Raw genomic sequence first — 15,723 nt, 5'->3', positions numbered from 1 at the left:
GAAGTGAAGGACCTCTATGATGAAAACTTTAAAATCTTGAAAAAGGAAATCAACACAGAACTTAAAAAATGGCAAAACCTCCCATGCTCCTGGATTGGAAAGATTAACATCGTGAAAATGGCAATACTTCCCAAGGCTATCTACAAATTCAACGCAATACCTATCAAAATTCCACCCTCATTCTTCAAGGAAATAGAAGAGGCAATCCAAAAATTCATATGGAACAATAAAAGACCCCGAATAGCAAAAACGCTCCTCAACGGAAAGAACACTGCTGGAGGAATATCAATACCAAATTTCAAACTTTACTATAAAGCCATAGTAATCAAAACAGCTTGGTACTGGCATAAGAACAGACCTCAGGACCAATGGAATAGAATTGAAAACCCAGAAATGAACCCACAGACCTATAGCCATCTAATCTTCTATAAGGGAGCTAAAACAATAGAATGGAAGACAGACAGCCTCTTCAGTAAATGGTGCTGGCAAAACTGGTTAACTACATGTAGAAAACTAAAGCTAGATCCTTATATATCACCCTGCACCAGAATCAACTCCAAATGGATCAAAGACCTTGAACTCAAAGCAGACACTCTGAAAACATTACAGGATGGAATAGGAGAAACCCTGGGTCTCCTTGGCTCAGGCCGAAACTTTCTGAATAGAGACCCGGAAACACAACAAATCAAAGAAAGGTTGGACAAATGGGATTGCATAAGGTTGTAGAGCTTCTGCAGGGCAAATGACATGGCTAGCAAGATCAATAGAAAGCCCACGGATTGGGAGAAGATCTTTACTAGCCATACAACGGACAAGGGTCTCATATCTAAAATATACTTGGAACTCAAAAAATTAAACCACCCAACAACAAATCCTCAAAGAAACAACTGCCCAATAAGTAAGTGGGCGAAAGACTTAAAGAGAAGCTTCTCTGAAGAAGAAAGAAGGATGGCCAATAGACACATGAAGAAATGTTCAACATCCCTAGCCATAAAAGAAATGCAAATCAAAACAACATTGAGATATCACCTCACTCCAGTTAGAACAGCAAAAATCAAGAACTCTAACGACAACAGATGCTGGAGAGGATGTGGACAGAAAGGAACCTTACTTCATTGTTGGTGGGAATGTAAACTTGTTCAACCACTTTGGAAAGCAGTATGGAGGTTCCTCAAAAGACTTCACATAGAACTCCCCTATGACCCAGCAATCCCACTTTTGGGCATTTACCCTAATGTTTACAAAAAAGACCACACTAAAGCTACCAGCACAACTATGTTTATTGCAGCATTATTTACCATAGCTAAGATATGGAACCAACCCAGATGCCCCTCAGTAGATGAATGGATCAAGAAAATGTGGTATATATACACAATGGAATTCTATGCCTCCATCAGAAAGAATGACATTTCCCCATTTATTAGGAAATGGAAAGGCTTGGAAAAAATTATATTAAGTGAAGTAAGCCAGGCCCAAAGAAACATAGGTCCCATGGTTTCCCTTATTTGCAATATCTAGTATAGGTATGAGTCAAGCGGAAAAAGTCAGAGAATGTGATGTTAGGAAAACGAGCCCTCAAATATGTATTTTAATGTTTTTGTTTCTTTCATGCATGTGTTTCTAACGCATTTATAATATTATTTCTTTGTTGCTTTGTATGTCCCTCCCCCACAGTGTAACCCCCGCTTTCACTATATTTGATGTCAGTATAACATGTGGAGGAGACGGGGACAAACAAGTCGTTTAAGGATTCAGGTGGACCTGTTGTAACAATGAGAAGTACAAAATGTCATGTCAAAACCAGCTTTACAATGTCGGTGTGGGTGGGGGGGAGAGGGGGTATGATTGGGTGGGGGGGAGGGCGGAGGCTGGGAAGGGAGGTGAAGGGTAAACAAAGGAGGAGGCTGCAATGCTTGGTAAGAAATGTATGCATTATCCTGCCCATGTAATTGTAACCCCTCTGTACAGTATGTTCTCAAATAAAATAAAATTAAATTAAAAAAAAAAAATCAAGAACTCTAATAACAACAGATGCTGGAGGGGATGTGGACAGAAGGGAACCTTACTTCATTGTTGGTGGGAGCGTAAACTTGTTCAACCACTTTGGAAAGCAATATGGAGGTTTCTCAAAAGACTCCACATAGAGCTCCCCTATGACCCAGCAATCCCACTTTTGGGCATTTACTGAAATGATAACGAACAAGACCATACTAAAGCTACCAGCACGACTATGTTTATTGCAGCATTATTTACCATAGCTAAGATATTTAACCAACCCAGATGCCCCTCAGGAGATGAACAGATCAAGAAAATGTGGTATATATACACAATGGAATTCTATGCCTCCATCAGAAAGAATGACATTTCCCCATTTGTTAGGAAATGGAAAGACTTGGAAAAAATTATATTAAGTGAAGTAAGCCAGGCCCAAAGAAACATAGGTCCCATGGTTTTCCTTATTTGCAGTAACTAGTATATGTCTGAGTCAAGCAGAAAAGGTCAGATAATGTGATGTTAGGGAAATGAACCCTAAGATATGTATTCAAATGTTGTTTTTTCTTTCATGCGATTGTTTCTAACACACTTATAAGATTATTTCTTTGTTGCTTTGTATGCCCCTCCCCCACGGTATAACCCCTGCTTTCACTGTTATTTGATGTCCGTATAATTTGTGGAGGGGAAGGGAAAAAACAAATCGTTTAAATAGGGATACAGATGGACCCATTGCAACAATCAGATGTGCAAGTCATTATGTGGAAAACGAACTTTACAACTTTGGTCCGGGGGTGGGGGGGGGTGGGGAGGATTGGGGGTGGCCAGGGGGCAGGATGGTAAGGGATGGGAAGGGGAAACAAAGGAAGAGGCTACAATGCTTGATTAGAAATGTACTCAATATCTTGCCCATGTAATTGTAACCCCTCTGTACAGTATTTTCACAATAAAAAAAAAAACTCAAACCAACAGTAAAACTACCTCACAAGGTGTCTGGTTAGAGTATTCTTTTTATAACACACCATATGTTTGCTTAGTTAGGAAAGTCCAAGAAAGGAAGAAAAAGAAGAAAGAAGAAAGTAATTTTAAACAATAAAACATATAAAGAGGTTGTATTCTGAAAGATAAGCACATAAATAAAAGGTCGGTTCTTATAAAGCTGTTTCACTTCACCAAGTGTCTGGAAGCACATTTGCACACACTCAATCCTCATCAAAGTCCAAAGTCCTAATAAGTAGGTGGGGAGGTGTGTATGTGTGTGCCTATGTCAGTCTTAGAATTTGAACTCAGGGCCTGGGCTTTGTGTCTCAAGGCTAGTGCTCTACCTCTTCAGTCACAACCCTTCTTCCAGATTTTTGATAGTTAAATGGAGATAAGAGTCTCATTGACTTTCGTGCCTAGGCTGGTTTAAGGCTTAGAACCTCAATCCTCAGACTCCAATGCCCTGAGTAACAAGGATTACAGGCATGAGCCAACAGCTCATAATGCTTCTTTAGTGCCCAACTATAAGTATTAATCTTAAAACACACTGTGCTGAAGAGTGAGCTTAAGTGTAGGTACATTACAACCTTTAAAATTGTTTATAAACATCCGTAGCCCATTTTAGAAAACACAGGAAATCACAGTATTGGATTTTGATGTATGTTTTTTCCTGTCCTGGGGCTTAAACTCAGGGACTGGTGCTGTCCCTGAGCCTCTTTGTGCTCAAGGCTAGCAATCTACCACTGAACCAAAGTGCCACTTCTAGCTTTTTCTGGATAGTTTATTGGAGATGGAGTCTCACAGATTTTCTGCCCAGGCTGGCTTTAAAGTGTGATCTTCAGATGTTAGCCTCCTGAGTAGTTAGAATTACAGGCATGAACTACCGGCTCACCAGCTTGAGAGCTGTATTTTCTTAAAATTTCTGTATTCTCCTGAGCTGGCTATGTTCTAGAATGCTCATCTACCAGAAAGGGTCTGTCTCATCACAACTTAGAGATAGATCATGTCTTCTGCAAGACATTATCTACTTGCTTGTTAACATCAACATCAAAATCACTGGTGCCTCAGGAATTCTAGTCCTAACAACTAACAAGAGCACTTTCTAGGGAAACTATAGACTGAATAACCTGATTTGGGGTCCTTCGAACTTTTTCCATCTCCAAAGTAAGCAACTGTTATCTCTAACTCCTATCCCATCTAGGAAGCAAATGGCCTGGTGAGGTCTACAAAAGGGTAAGATATCATTTAATAAAGACTATGGTGGTAGAAAGACTAAAATGTAATTTGCCAACTCAGGAGCAAAACAAGATAAAAAATAATAAAGAAGGCATGTTTTCGTGTTGATAAGAAGACATTGACTTTGCCCAATTGTAGAAATTCATCACTGTGACTCATTTTCTTCTATCAAAGGACTCCTGAGTCTGCAAGAGCCTGTATGTCCTAGCCTCAGGAAATGTTCTTTCCAGACACAGACCTTTCAGAGGGGGTGAGGCACTTGTCTAAGAATTCCTGCTTATTAGAGAAGTCAAAGCTGAAAATGGAAACCTGGAGATACTGGGACACCACAGTGAATGCCTATCATCTCAGCTACTCAGGAGGCAGAGACTGCAAAGATCATGGTTCACGGCTAGTCCCAGAGAAAGAAAATAAGACATCCACCCCCCCCTACCCCCATCTTGACTAACCTGCTACTTTGGTGGTTCACAGGAGGACCCCAAGTTTGAGGTCAGTCATGGTCTATGTATCAAAACCTTGTCTCAGAAAAACAAGAGAAATAGAAAATAGAAATAATAGAACATATGCCTCCAGATAGAAACCACTGCATCAGAGTGATGTCTTATTACCAAACTCTCAGATGCTCTGTGAGAAGCCCTGCTGCACACGACACTCAAGGATGGCCGAGCTTAGCAAATGAAACGTTTGAATATTTGGGATCTCCTCATACTCCCCACATGCACATGCCCTGTTTAACCTACATTCAAAGTCTCTTGGAGGGTCGTGTATTTTGTCTGGTAACCCAACCACAGCAGCCTCCCTTGTGAACAGGGGACATAACCAGAAAGATGTTGAAACAAGGTCCTCAAAGGCCACTCTGGTTTCTTAAAAGCCTCCTTGAGGATTGTGTGTCTTTCTTTTCTCCAAATTGAATAATGTGGCAATACTCAAAAGGACTGACATTTCCATTAGTTGAAAGAATAGAAATCTCAGTGATCTTGTCCAATCTTCTGCTACCAAAATTTCTTACTGGAAACAGCTATATCAATCCTCACCTTTAAAGCCGACAGCTTGTTTTCTGGAAGGAAGCTTGGGGTTCAGAGCACCTCATCACCCAGACAGCCTCAGAAAAGTCACATGATAATTTTTCCGTGATGGTGTCTTATCTCTCAAAGTTAAAATGGCAGGCCATTTATTTTGCAATTTCTTTAAAAATGCACAGGATGTCAGTACTACAATATTCCTATAAGCTCTGCATTTCCCTTTTCATGTAAGAATATACATGACAATTGTTATTTGAACAGGAATTACTAGACATCCAGAATAATTTATGAGCATTCTTTCAAAACATTCCTTCCAAACAATAGGTATTCTGGGGGTATTTTCAGAGCAATAACATAGTTGATCTTAAGTAACACTCAGCATAGGTAAGTCATGGATGTTAAAGTGCTTTATTGTATTTACTCACTCCAGCCTCATAACTGCTATACCTTGTAACAATCCTTATTCAAGATCCCATATCAACCCTCACACCAAGCCTCACACCAATCCTCACACCAGGTCTCACACCAACTATCTTGCCCTTCTACCAACCCTCATGCCAATCCTCACTCAATTCTTTTTTTTTTTTTTTGGGTCCGGTCGTAGGGCCTGAACTCTGGGCCTGGGCACCGTCCCTCAGCTCTTCAGCTCAAGGCTAGCACTCTACCACTTGAGCCACAGCACCACTTCCGGCTTTTTTTTCTTTTTGCTTATGTGGTGCTGAGGAATCGAACCCAGGGCCTCATGCATGCAAGGCAAGCGCTCTACCACTGAGCCACCTTCCCAGCCCCCTCACTCAATTCTTATACCAGTTCTCACACCAACCCTCAGATCAATCTTCACATCAACCTTCACACCAATACCTATATCAACCCTCATACAAACTCTCACATGAAGCCTCACACCGACCTTCATATCAGCCCTCCCACAAACCCTCACACTAATCCTTACATCTATCTCATACCAACTCTCGCATCTGTCTTCACATCAGCCCTCATACAAATGTTTGCAACAATTTACAGATTTCACTAATTTATTAGTAGTCCCCAGATTTGGCACAGGTGACAAACAACTGACCTGAGATTCAAATCAAGCAAAGTTACCTCCAAAGTTGTCTAATTCTGACTCTCACTATCTAGGAGACCACTTATAATAAAATTTTAAGCCATTTCACAGATGTCAGATCTTCAGACCCAGCCCTATGACTTTAAACAAGTTATTCATTTGTATGTAGTCATTCATTTGTTTTCATGGCAACAGGATTTGAACTCAGGCTTTCTCATATGTTAGGCAGATGCTTTACTTCTTGAGTCCTTATACACAACCCTTTACAGGAGCCCAATAGAAGATTTAAGTTCTGCCTTCCAGGAATTTGCGCTGAATAAAGTTTAATAACTTCCTCCTATGTCAATATAGCAGATGTGTAGATAAGGATAGCAAATCAAAATTATTTGAAAATCCCTGCCTGCTATTATTGATCAGCTCAACTTCTGATTAAACAGAACAGGAAAGAAAAGCCAAGAGAAAACACCAAGTGTGTAACAAGTGTAAAAGTTCAAGGTTTAACATGTGCAAAATAATGAAATATATTATAGCGTATCTATTCACTCACTCAACAAACACATATCAAGGGCTCTCTATTTGTTAAGCATTCGTCTGCTCTCTACATAGCTGACCTTGATTCTAATAGAATGACAAATAAATGGTACTTCACACATCCCTCTTTGATCATCATGGGAAATATTCCTTGTACATTACCAAAAGTAACAACAATTTCTCGTTCCAAGAAGCTCTGAGCTTACAAATCAACCAGATACACTCTTTCATTTTAGTTTCACACTACCATATTTGAGTTCTAAACTATATTGGCTTGGCTACTCAACACAGGTTGAATTGTTTACCATCATCTACCAACTATAGATACAAAAATATCCATCTTTAGAAAATAATTGTGAGTGAATCAGTAGGTTAAGTTAGAAGGGGGCCCAGTTATAGTTAAGTTGGTATCGAGTACTGTCTATTGTGGATATGTAAACTGAGGATTGCAGAAAAGACTCTTGACGTATGGACTGGACCTCTGGAATGGAAATCTCCAAAAGTAATTTAGGAAAAGTAGATTCTTGTGTCTTATATATGCCTTTAAAATTCTGGTTACTATGGTGCTTCCTCACACGCCAAGTGCTTCCTACTTTCATGAATGTTTGGGAAGCCCAGTATTGAGGAGTTAGGAGACCTGCCTAATTCTTCATCCATCAACAAGTGTATAATAAAACAAGCAGGTCCAGTAGCTAGGACTAAATGCCTTCCACAAGTTCCAATTAGAATAAAAGCTAAAGTGGTGCACCAAGGTAACAAGCTGCCCCTGTAAAAGTCAGAACCAGGATTCCAACACATATCTTAGACTATAAAGGCATTTTCTTGCCCATCTACTTGAAAGAGCACAAAAACTCCCCCAGGAGATTCATCAACATCTGAAGCTAAAAGGGAATGAACCAAGTTTTTAAAGACATCTTTCATTTTCCAGTGCTAAACATGAAGGCAATTTTTCCACTAAAATGGAGTATCATTTCTAGAACAGACTTTCACTACTCTTGTTCTGAGGAAACCTTGTGCTTAAACAGTAAATCCCCCTGAAAACAGTGAATCCCACTGGAACCAGCCTTACCTGCAGGTGAAGCCTCACTTTGGAGTAGCCAATAGCTCCAGAATCCAAAGGCTCACACGTTTTTATCTACTCTAGGGGGCTGAATTAGCCACCCTAGAAGGAATGCCCAAGTCCCGTATGAAGATCCAAATTGGTTAAGAATCTCAAAATAAGTCATCCTGAATTTAGCCTGGGCCATTAAGCCAATGGTTGATTTCTTTATAGGAAGAAAAGAAGAGATATCAAAGGGAGAATGAAAATACGAAAAAGAACCAGAGACTGAAAACATCTGTGTCAATGAACACTAAGGAGGCCAGAAGCCACCAGAAGCCAGAAACCAATTCTCCTTCAGAGAGACCAGCAGGAACCATCTTGCTTTTTGGACTTCTCCTTCTCCATAACTGTGAGAGATTCATTTTTGTTGTTGTAAGCCATTATTGCTTACGGCAGCCCTGGGGAAGTCAGTCATTCATAATACTCTGATGTCTTGAACTTGGGCTGATCGTCTGACCTTGACCTTATTCTGCCAACAGACTTTATGATCATTGTGCCCTTTACTCCAGTCTGGGTGACATTTTGGCCACTGCCTTCCCCATCCCAGCCTGGCCTCTGGTCTTGACACTTCTAGCTTGTCCTGAGTATGGCTAAGTATTGTTAGGAGTTGCTAACAAGGCTCCTACCTCTTTCGTTGGGCCTACATTTCCAATTCCCATCTCTAGACCTAAGCAAGCAGGATACAACATGGTGTTTGGAGCCTGTCTGGAGGCTGGCTTGGGACCTATGGAGGGCCCATCCCCCTCGGTGATCTCACTGCCACTCTGAACCCAGACTACTAATGCATGGCTGGAAGGCCCTTAGCTTCCTGTAACTTTTCCCAGTCTGATGTCTCCTGTGATGTTTAATTTATGTTGTAAGAAATAAAAGCACACTTCTTCCTGCTGAAAATGTTTACATCAGCTAAGATCACACGCTGCTGTTCGTACACCATGGAAACAGAGGAGGAGGAAGGTTTCATAGTCCAGAATGATTTAACAACACCTTCCTCCAAATAGGTTCTAGAAACATCAGTGAAATTTCCTGATTGCTCAAGCTAGATTCATACTCTCTTCACAGGTAGATAGATGCCCTTTCTTCTTAACCTGAAAGTATGAATAGAGGAATCGGGCGGGGGGAGGGGGGGTGGTAGTATTCTGTTCTTAAATCAGATTATTTTAAAAACATCACTATTTGACCCTTCCAAAGGCATAGTTGGAATAGTAAAAACACTGGAAGATAATGCAGAGTGATTTATTATTAAAGCAAAACTATGCAATAAGGAATAAGGCAGGCAGAAGAATGAGGGCCATCTATACAGAAGCTGGCCTCGCATGACATTTCATCACCTGGGATGGAATTACTAGGAAGTGTAAGACTGAGGTCCTCACTTGTGGCAACTTCAAATGCTTTAGTGACTGTACAGTGGGTAGCAAGCCATGGAAAGGCATGTACTTGAACATTTGATCCTCTGAGCTTTTCCCTGTACCTATCCATGGAAGGTTATATATTATTCACGAAGCACTCTAGTCAGAGGTCCACATAGGCCATTTGTTGAAAACAGAGGATACAGGTACATTACCTTTTCTCTAAGTGTTGTCATCTTAGATTTAGAATGGGTTCTCATAGGCTAAGGTATTTCTTTATTCCTGCCTATGCCTAACTAGCTACCCACATGGTAATGTTTCTACAACATGAGGTTACTTAAATAACTGATGTTTAACTTGTAAACAGGGATTAAGTGGATGGCTTTTGAAATGTCTCCTGAATCCTGTTAATTAAGCTGCCATACTCACTTTCCCAACCTGCTCTACTATTTCAACCTTTCCCTCAGTCTGGGCAAGATGACTTAAAGACACACACTTCCTTCCCAGGGTTCTTTACTCAAAACAATAAACCTTCATGTAAAGAAGGAAAAGGAAGATAAAAAGAAAAAGGATTAAAAAGAGGAAGAAAAGAAAGAGGAAGAGACAATCTTCTCAAGTACCCATCAAGTGGAAATTTTTTAGGCACTCTAAGTATTTATTGCTTTCATTTTCTTTTTAAAAATTTACTTAATTGTTATTATACAGGTGATGTACAGAGTGAATTATGATGTTATGAGTTAGGTAATGAATGAGTGCATTTCCTTTCCTACAGTGAACAAGTTGTAGAGTTCACTTTTACCAGTGTCCAGTGAGTTCCATTGCTGTACTTTTTCACCCTTTTCCCTAGAGTTCTGCGCCTGGAAATTTTTATATGAAGAACTAAACATTAAGAAAAATAGTTCTGGTGCCAGGCCCTAGTGGCTCATGCCTATAATTCTAGCTACTCAAGAGGCTGAGATCTGAGGATCATGGTTCAAAGCCAGCCCAGGCAGGAAAGTCTGTGAGACTCTTATCTTCAATTGATCACCAGAAAATTGGAAGTGGTGCTGTGGCTCAGGCAGAGTGCCTGTCTTGAACTGAAGAGCACAGGAATAGCACCCAAGCCCAGAGTTCAAGCCCCAAAGCCCCACGACCAACATAAATGAAAAAGCAAGCAAGCAAGCGAGAGAGTGAGCGAGGGAAGGAGGGAGGGAGGAAGGAAGGAAGGAAGACAGGAAAAAAGGAAGGAAGGAAGGAGAAAAATAGTACCCTGTCTAGGCTGAAGATTTTCAGTTATAAGAAGGAATTTCATTCGATCAAACCAACACATATTGAATACCTCTATGTACCTGGGAGGATATATTCAAGAAAGACCTGCAGCTCTACATCCAAGCTCCTCCAGGAGAGATTTTATCCACGGTCACTTGTTTCTCTCATGTTTCAATAGGCTTGGTACATAGTAGGTGCTCATTAAATATATGATGACTGTTGAATACTTAAGAAAATAAGCAACTAGAGATTCTGGGAGAGACAGACCATTTGCAGAGGTATGCCTTTATCTGATTTTTTTTTTCTGTCATTGGGCTTGAACTCAAGATCTGAACACTATCTCTGAGCTATTTTTTGTTCAAGGCTAGCACTCGACCATTTTGAGCCACAGCTCCACTTCCATTTTTTGGTGGTTAATTGAAGAATCTCATGGACTTTCCTGCCTGGGCTGGCTTTGAACCACAATCCTTAGACCTCAGCCTCCTGAGTAGCTAGATTACAGGTATGAACCACCAGAGCTCAGACTGAATTTCTTTTGAATGGTAACAATAGCTTCACTTACCAGTGAAGGTCAGGCACTGCACTGAACTCCTCAGATTTACTTACTCAATTCTCTCACTATCCTCTTTGTACATATGAAAGAGAAGCATGACAGACAAATAACTAACCTAAGGTCACACGCTTAGCAAATGGCCATATAAAAGCTTTTATAATACAGTAAGAATCAAGGTCATAGAAGGTGGGAGAGACCCTCCTAATTTTCCAAGTTAAAAAATAGCATGGAAAATTTAAATTCAGCAATGTTGAATTCTTAATCCAGCATTCCTTCACTCTGTCTCTCAGTAAAACCAAGAAAAACATCTCAGTTTTGTATTAATACTCATCCCTTTGGGTATTGAGGGATTAAAAAATATGTTTAGTGCCTTGAAGAACTTTGTAAAAATAAATTAAAAATAAACCCTAAGAAAGGCCAATATGTTTGATCACCCAAAGAAATTTTTTTAAAAGACTTGTATTCACATTTTTTAAAAAACCAAACTGTTTAAAATATTAATATAGTGTTTATCTACTGCCTTCCTTCCAGGAACTGAAAGAGTTTAATATAGCTCATTAATTCTTAGCCTATTTCTGTGAGAGGAGAAAGTAAGCATCATTATCTATATTTTAATATGAAGAAACTGAAGCATAGACCCAACCAGAGAGTCAGGAAATAAGAGCAAATTTGGATTCCAAGCCAAATGTGGGGGAAAAAAAAGAACTGTTCATTAAGTGAAGATATCCTCAGAACAGCTGCTAAATGTGGGTCACTTCTGTGAAGTACATTGGTCTTTGTCACATATAGATGCTTTAAGCAGCCTGCGGTGTGACAGCGTTAGTCATAGAGCTCTGTGATATATCACAGGTTTTGTAAAGAAAAAAATGGCAAAAACTTAAAGGGACTCTTCAATTTGACAATGTATCAGAATCACAAGGCTGAGTTCCACCCTCAGAGTTTCTGACACAGTGGATCTTGGGAATGGCTGAGATTCTGCATTATACTCCTAAGTTCCAGGTAAGATAGAGAACGCTGGCCTATGGACTACACTTTGGGACCACCCACCTCAACTGGCTTGCCACTACAGACAGACCTATATAGGAGGAGAACACTCAGATCCCAGGACTCACACTGCTTAGGTTTGCAACCCGGCCCTTTATGACCATTGACAATTTTTGTAATTAGTCCCTTTGTAGATAATTCTGCATAGTTTGTGGCAGACAGAAAAGTTCTTGGTAATTGTTAGTTACCTTCATACTTCTCAATGCCTAGGCCATGCCTGGTAACCTTGCTGATGCTACAGAAGGCCCCACTAACGAGATGTTCTCAATTAGGAAATAGCCCTTCCAAGAGGTCGGTTAATCCCTAGGGAAATTAACATCCTGCAGAAATCTTACTTATGGGAATTATCATGAAACACATACAGCCCAAGACTCGGATCAACAGGGAATATTGCGTTGAGCTATGAACTCATAAGACTTACTTTAAAAAATCCTATTAGCAAAAGTAGGGAACTCTAACTTTGATATATTTCCAGAGAGTTAAATAACAAGTGATCAAATTTTCATGATTCTGCCGAGGCTAACTGCAGTTGATGAAGTGATAGGAATATTTAGCCTAAATTGAAATGAGACATTCTCCTCTCTTCTTAGGTTATACCCAAAAGAAATGATAGGGTACTGAATGATAGGGTTTGGTGAAATCTGTACCCTAGTTACCCCAATTCTTCCAGAGAGTTTCTTCTTGAGAAATGGAGGACTCATTCTCTGGATTTAAATAAAAAATTTTAATATCCTCAGTACTTGCCCTGCCAAAAGTACAATGGGAAAATTATTTAAATATAAGCTAACCATTTATTTCAAGTAATTAACAGCTCCCCTCCTTTCTCTGGCTCTTTAAACACATAAGCAGATAGTGCTATAGATTTTTACAAGCAGTTGTTCAAAGACTAAGTATACTCACAAATGTCCCCTCCCATATACTCTCCCCTCTACCCTTCTTCTACAGCATCAGAAGAGGTGCAAATTCCTTCCCACCATCACCATTTCAAGACAACTATTTTCTATCTCCATAGCCCACATACATATCAAATTACCCCCCCCCCCCGAATAAATTTACAGATCTAGCATAGTAGGATTACTTCAGTGGCTCTAAATAAATGATACTTCTAAATTCATAATTGTTTGTAACCTCCTTCTACTGGATCTAGGAAGGTCTGTGGTCAGCAAAATGTTTCAGAAATTATATGATATTTTATACACATATCTCCGGTAGCTTTTACATATTGTGGGAAGATAGGTAGATAACTATCCTTTATCTGCCACATAGTGCTAAGTCCTACCTAGTCATGTGGACAGGTTCACATGAAGGAGAACTGAAATGCAGTCCAAGAAACTGAGTCAAGCTCCTAACTCACAGCCAAGTGCATGGAGCTGTCATAGAAATGGACCCTTCAATTCAATGGAGCTATGCCAGCTGATGTGATCAGGAGCTAAGGCTACTATAAAACAAAATGGTTATGCTTTAATCCACTGAATTGCTGTGGCTTTGTTCTATTAAGTAGCAACAGAAAGGGCTAACTAGCATCTCTTCTCAATGTTCACCACATGTACACTGTGCAAAAAGATCATTCTGATAACCCCTAACCAGCCAGAATCATCTCCTGATAATCCTGATAATCTCCTGATGTTTTGCAAAAAAAAAAAAGGACAAGTAAGCACTGGTACATACCATTTGAAACTATGTACTAGTAACAATTTTCTTTTACTATTCTGTCCCCATTGTTAACATATGATTTTCATACCAAGGAAAAAGTCCAAGAGGAAATTTCCTTTTGTGATCCCAATCCTGATGGTCCAGTAATTTAGAGCTGACATCTAATGATACTTTCTGTTCACTGTGGTCATAAAATCATCAGAAAAAGAAAGTGAAGTACCTAAATATGATGACTTTGTTGACACCATGTTTTCACATGTATACAGAAAAGCCTGCTAAATGATAGAGTCTGTTCTCCAGCATATTTTCTCTTGCTGAGGCAGACCTACACACGTCCATGGATGAGGACGACATCCATACCTCCAATACTTTATCTCAATACCGTCCATTTTCACCACTGATCCTTCCAAAATGCAAGAAAGCCACAAAATCCAAAATCATAGAGCAAATCATTCCTATATGAACCTATGGTAAAATCTAATTGTTTTCCCTTCTTAAGCTAACAGGCTAAGAATTTGTTTTGAAACAGATCTCAATTCTCTATGGAGTCATTTCTCCAGATTTCACAGGCCTTTGAATTTTTCTTCTGCCCAGAGAATTTCAACTGGTGATAGCCAATGTTTGCTAAACTAGAGAGACTAGAATATGTATTTAGGTTGTGTGTTTACCTTTGCAAAAGTGGGGTTTTCCAAAACTTCAGCAAACAGGTACTTTTGCCTCATGAAATGTTCCATGGGAATTGAGTACAGAAAAGCATACACCTACAGGGGAAATGAAAATATTGTTTACATAGCACATTTGTCTTCTGTTGCCTAGAGGGAGGGAAGTAGGGAGATAAACACACAGAGAAGAGATGTGCGTTTTGGTGGTGTTTAATTCCATACCTTTCTGGGCATGCTAGTGAATGTTGAAAGCTCACTTTCCCTCTATGCAGAAAAAGAATGGAGGAGGAAAATGTAAACAAGAATCTAATGTACATCCTACAAAATGAAGAGGAGTGAGGGAGAGGGTGGGCTAGGGAGGGATGGGTGAAAGGGTGACATTGATCAAGATCTATTTTATTCATTAACCACCTTGTTAAATGGAAACTCTTTTGTACAACTACTCCTTGATAATATTTTTAAAGTACAAACAAGAGGCAATATAAATATCTCTGCTACAAATGGAGGGAAGTAAAAACACATTGACCTAAACTCTACATAGAACCATCATACTGATACCATTGCTATTACTGTCATCATTTGTCCCCCAGTTTTTGAATATTTGAAACAGCTTATTTATGTTTAAATTTTCCTTTTCAGTGTAATTTTTATGAAATCTACATGTAAATAAGAATCCAGTACCATGACCGGGTTGTGCTTTGTGATGGACACACACACACACACACACACACACACACACACACTTTAGAAGACTCAGTTCAAATATGGTCACAAGTGTGGTAGCCATTTTGATACACTGAATTACATAAGTTAGATGACAGACTGATATTGTTTGATATGTGATACTAGATGATGATGCAATATGATGTACTCAGTACTAGGCATGGATTCTAGAGTCTCTATCATGCCAAACACACACTATGCCACTGAGCTATAACATCAGGCTTAAAATATATTACTAAATTCACCTCTAATCTTAGATGAGATCAAGGACATTCAGGGTGGTATGGCTGTAGACTTTCATCTTCTTAATCAACCTCAATATTAAGGAAAATACCATTGTTGATTATCTGTTTTTGTACTCACTACAAAATTTGTATCTTTCTTCCTAAACACTCTTCTCCAGCCCAATACAAAGAACCTAATAGTCATTAAATGGAAAACTTTCAGTCTATTACTGACTCCAGTACTCTATCAGGGAACCAGTGTTAATCCAAGACCCTGAATGCTTCAACCAAGGCTTATTTAAGATATTTTCTGGCACTATCATTTCATTTTATTCCATTTGCA

The sequence above is a fragment of the Dipodomys spectabilis genome, unplaced genomic scaffold, assembly GCF_019054845.1.
Source record: "Dipodomys spectabilis isolate Male_0828 unplaced genomic scaffold, ASM1905484v1 ptg000054l, whole genome shotgun sequence".
Taxonomy (NCBI): Eukaryota; Metazoa; Chordata; class Mammalia; order Rodentia; family Heteromyidae; genus Dipodomys; species Dipodomys spectabilis.
This window is presented reverse-complemented; position numbering follows the sequence as displayed.